The sequence below is a fragment of the Bison bison genome, unplaced genomic scaffold (assembly GCF_000754665.1).
Source record: "Bison bison bison isolate TAMUID 2011002044 unplaced genomic scaffold, Bison_UMD1.0 scf7180017864483, whole genome shotgun sequence".
Taxonomy (NCBI): Eukaryota; Metazoa; Chordata; class Mammalia; order Artiodactyla; family Bovidae; genus Bison; species Bison bison.
In genome coordinates this window covers 1,722,783-1,728,028 of record NW_011495043.1, presented here as the reverse complement: position 1 = coordinate 1,728,028, position 5,246 = coordinate 1,722,783, and positions in this window count along the sequence as shown.

Sequence of the window (5,246 nt, the reverse complement as noted above, 5' to 3'; positions counted from 1 at the left end):
TTTTAGGATTTGAAATAGCTCAACTGGAATTTCATCACCTCCACTAGCTTTGTTCATAGTAAAGCTTCCTAAGGGCCACTTGACTTCACCTTCCAGGATGTCTGGCTCTAGGTGAGTGATTACACCATCGTGATTATCTGGGTTGTGAAGATCTTTTTTGTATAGTTCTTCTGTGTATTCTTGACATCTCTTCTTAATATCTTCTGCTTCTGTTAGGCCCATACCATTTCTGTCCTTTATTGAGCCCATCTTTGCATGAAATGTTCCCTTGGTATCTCTAATTTTCTTGAAGACATCTCCAGTCTTTCCCATTCTATTGTTTTCCTCTATTTCTTTGCATTGATCACTGAGGAAGGCTTTCTTATCTCTCCTTGCAATTCTTTGGAACTCTGCATTCAAATGGATATATCTTTGCCCACTCCTTGGCAATACTCAAAATAATCGAAGATATTGAACTTGCTCTCTGTGATGGCTCCTGAACTTGATCTCATGATGGTGACCTTATTCTTGAGTCCTCGGGAAGTCAGCTGTGTTACTATATCAAAATTCTCCTTTTGCATGTTTATGAAAGGCAAAAGCAAAAAGCCGATCATGCGAAAGGAAACCCTATTATATACAGTGTTTTTAGAAAAATTTAAATAATTCAAGTCTTTTTAATTGGAGAAGTTGGGCAAAGGGATTTGGGAGCACATTAACTACTGAAAGGTCACGTGTTCAGTATACTCTAAATCACAATAGCCTCAAGGCAAGCATCTCATGGAATTCTAGAAACATAAGCAAAACATCCTATTATCATAATTATTACTGCAGGCTATTCATCTCCCTCCCTTCCTTCCTTATTTCCTGCCTTCTTTACGTCTTAACTTCCTTCCTTCTTTCTTCCCCTCCCTTTCCTCTCTCCTCTTATGTCCGTGGTCCTTAAAGATGTCTCCCTTCAGATGTTATACAATTTGTCTCCACTTCTCAAAAATAAATACTCTGGAAAGAATATTCTATTCTTTCCATTTCCATTTCCTCACCTATTATTCATTCTTGAATTCACAGGAATCTGGTTTCCATCTTCAATAGCCCACTAAAGTCTCTTTCACTAAAAACTTAAATAATATTACTCCAAATCAGGAAATCCAGTCTGATTCTTATCCTTTTTTCTTATCTGCCTTGTTTGAATGTAGGGATCATTTCCTCCATTGAAACCTGTGTATTTTTGTTTTTTCAAAGTTCAGTGCTTCCAGTTCCCCTTTCAGGTCGATAATGACTCCTCCTCTTCCTTCATGGGCTCTGGCCATCCTACCAATGTTAAAGAGGAACACTAGGCTAGTTCCAGGGAAACAGGAAGCATCACAGTCATGAGCTCTGCAAGTACACATACAAAGTTAAACAACAATGAGAGGGACAAGCCCAAGACAACACAGACATCCCTCAGTTTATGAGGAATGCATTGAATACACCCACTACCAGCATCATAGCGTAGCTGAGCGTACCTTAAATGTGCTTAGAACACTTACATTAGCTTACAGTTCAGCAAAATCATCTAATACAAAGCCTCTTTTACAATGAAGTGTTGAGGATCTCATGCAATGTATTGAGCACTGTACTAAAAGTGAAAAATAGAATGGTTGTCTGGGTACCGAATGGTTGTAAGTGCATCAGTTGTTATACTCGTAATGGCCTGGCTGGCTGGGAACATGGCTCAATGCCTGGGAAAAGATCAAAATTCCAAATCTGAGGTATCATTTTTACAGAATGCATATCACTTTCACATCATCATAAAGTCAAAAAATCATAAATTCAACCACTGTGAAGTATAGAGGTGTGGGATTTGAAATATGGTTCAGAGAAATCATTGAAGAGTAGGGGTCGAAAGCATCATGGTCACACAGAATATGTGTGGCACTTAGGGTTTTCAGACTGCATTTGGATCCCAGCCCTGAAAGTCATAGGACCCTCCTTGGGCAAGTTTACTTGAGTGCAGTGTGCACTTAGTAGAATAGTAATACTTACATGACAGGAGTGTTGAGAGAATTAAGCAAAACAATGTGTCATTATTTTTGTTCGTATATAGTATGTGCTTCATGGGTATTCACTTTCCTGTTTCATAGAAAAGAGGAACCTTGAGAAGTCCTTTAAAATTTTTAGTATCTGGATAAGCAGAAAGAGGAAAAAATATTTTAGAAGAAAAAAGCAGTGTGAGAAAAGGACTAGAAAAGGTTACTAATAATGTGCTTGAGTCAGTGTGTGGCCCTGGAGAGGAGAATATGTGTGGTAAGTTAAGGGGAAAGAGGTATAAACAGGTAGGTTGTGGCCATAAAAGGGTTTTAGAGCAAAAAAAGGTGGTCTGGCTTATTATGCCTTATTTATTACTATAAATGGACCAACTTTGCTTTGTTGTTGTTGCTGTTTAGTTGCTAAGTTGTATCTGACTCTTTGCAAAACCATGGACTGACTGTAGCCTGCCAGGCTCCTCTGATTTCCCAGGCAAACGTACTGGAGTGGGTTGCCATTGCCTTCTTGATGTTCTCTTCCAGACCCAGATATGGAACCTGTGTCTCCTTCATTGCAGGCATGTTCTTTACCTCTGAGCCACCGAGAAGTCTTTGCTTAGTTCATTGCACGTTTTGTTTAAATGTATTATCTTAGTTCACTTCCAGTCAGTAAGGTGTTGGAATTTATGTATTGAATCGCACTGTGCTCTTCAATACATAAGAATGAAAGATAAGTGAAATTAATGTTAATGATATGGTGCATCAGAAAGTGGAAAGGGCGGTAGAGAAACATAGAAAGCTCTGGGTTGAGAATCACATAGGGTGCAATTTTAAATAAAGTATTCAGCGATATAGGGTTTGAGCTGGTGAAGGAGTGAGTTGTGTGGGTGTCTATGACAAGGGGAGTCCAGGCAGAGGGACTAGGTGTGCAGAGCTCCCAAAGCGAGAGCCTTCCTGGCACATTTCAGCAACAGCTCATCAACCTGCATGGCTGGATCAGAGTGATCTGGGGCAGGAGAGTGTTGAAGATGAGGTCAAGGGTGAGTGGGACCAGATCTCCGAGGGCCTGGTGGGCTACCGTGAAAGATGGTGCAGTTTCCCTTGAAGGCAATGGGAAGGCTCTGAGGACCTCAGAGAACTCGATGTGATCAAACTTAACCTTCAGTGGGGTCACCCTGCTGCTGGACTAAGGAGGAATGTCTCGGGGCCCTTTCCCTCCTCTCCTCCATCCAAGCCTGAAGAGGTAGGGGGAGCTCTTGGAGAGGAGCAGAAGAGCACAGGGGAGAAGCAGTGAGCACCCCCTCCTCCCCATCCAACTGTGATCTGCTCAGTCTGAGCTGGGAGGGAGCTTAGGTAGCTGGATGGCTGGACAAAGTCTTCGATTAATGCTGGAAAGATGCCCAGGAAGGGTGAGGGACCTGGTGTGTCCATCAGGGTTCTCCAGAGAAATGGAACCAATCGGACAGATAGGGTTATGGGGATTGGCTCACATGGTGATGGAGGCTGAGAAATCCCATCTCTGCCACTGCAAGCTGGAGACCCAGGAAGCTGATGGCATAATTCAGTCCAAGTCTGAAGGCTTGAGAGCCAGACAGGGGAGCTGCTGGTGTAACTCCCAGTTCAGTTCAGTCACTCAGTCGTGTCCGACTCTTTGAGACCCCCATGGACTGCAGCATGCTAGGCCTCCCTGTCCATCACCAATTCCTGGAGATTACTCAAACTCATGTCCATTGAGTCAGTGATGCCATCCAACCATCTCATCCTCTGTCATCCCCAGCCCAAGGTCAAAGACCTGAGAACCCAAGGAGCCACATATATGAGTCCTAGAGTCCAAAGGCCTGAGGACAAAGATCTCCGATGTCCAAGAGCAGGAAAAGATGGACGCTCCAGCTCAAGATGAGGGAATTTTCCCTTCCTCCACCTCTTTGTTCCATTCTGGCTCCCACATTAATGACACCTGCCTACACTGGTGAGGACAGGTTTTCCTTACACAGTCTCCTGAGTCAAATGCTAGACTCTTATGGAAACATCTTCAAGACACACCCAGAAATAATGTTTTCTCAGCTACTCAGGCATTCCTTAGTCCAATCAAATTGAAATACGAGATTAATCATCACACGCAGTTAAGATTTCACCTGGGTGCCATTCAAAGAGCTTGCTGGAAGAACAGTGATGGAAAAAAAAAAATCTAGTTCTTGTTTTGTTGTTATTGTTGTTTGGTCACTAAGTCCTGTCTGACTCTTTGTGACCCCATGGACTGCAGCACGCCAGGCTCCCCTGTCCTCAACTATCTCCCAGAGCTTGCTCAAATTTGTGTCCATTGAGTCAGTGATGCTATCTAACCATCTCATTCTCTGTCATCCCCTTCTCCTGCCTTCAATCTTTCCCAGCATCAGGGTCTTTTCCAATAAGTCAGCTCTTCGCATCAGGTGGCCAAAGTATTGGAGCTTCAGCTATAGCATCAGTCCTTCCAATGAATATTCAGGGTTGATTTCCTTTAGGATTGACTGGTTTGATCTCCTTGCTATCCAAGGGACTCTCAAGAGTCTTCTTGACAGTTCTTGTTTCGTTTCATCTATATCAAGACCATCTTATTTGAGATGAGTTTTATATACTTAAAATCCGCTGTAGACATGTAGTACTGTCAAGTCATACATTAAATATAAAAAGTGTTAAATTCTTTCCTATTCTAGATAAAGAAATATCAATACAGGCATCCCAGAGAATGGCACCACGCTTCTCCAATTTGGAGAAAACTGCAAAGGCAGGACCCTCAATTTGAGGGCAGGCAGTGATCAGTAAGCAGTGAAGATAGATAGGAAATGACAAATGAAGGTTGTGGCTGTGGTGCTTGACATTTCTATGGTAGAAAAATGGGAGGAAGATGCAGTGGGACAAGAATTGAGGCTCTTGAGATTCATCCCATGTCGGGGCAGGAAGGTAAAGAGCATTCTGAGAACAATCAGAAAAGAAAGAACAGGAAAGAGAATGACAGTGATGCCCAAGGGGAGAAGAAGAGGCAGGTTACTTGTGTTACAGACCAAAGAGGAGTGGTCAAGCATGACGGGGATGGAATGTTTGAGTTTCCCAAGGAGGCTTATGAGAAGAGAATTTCACTAAGAGATCAGGCAATGGTTGTGAAATTGAAAAGAACAAAAGGTAAAGAAACTAAGACAATCGACAGACTGTGGAGCAGGTGGAGGAGTCCCCAGGATAGTTCAACATTCTAAATAGAACTGCTAAAAAATAACAGTCATCTTAGTA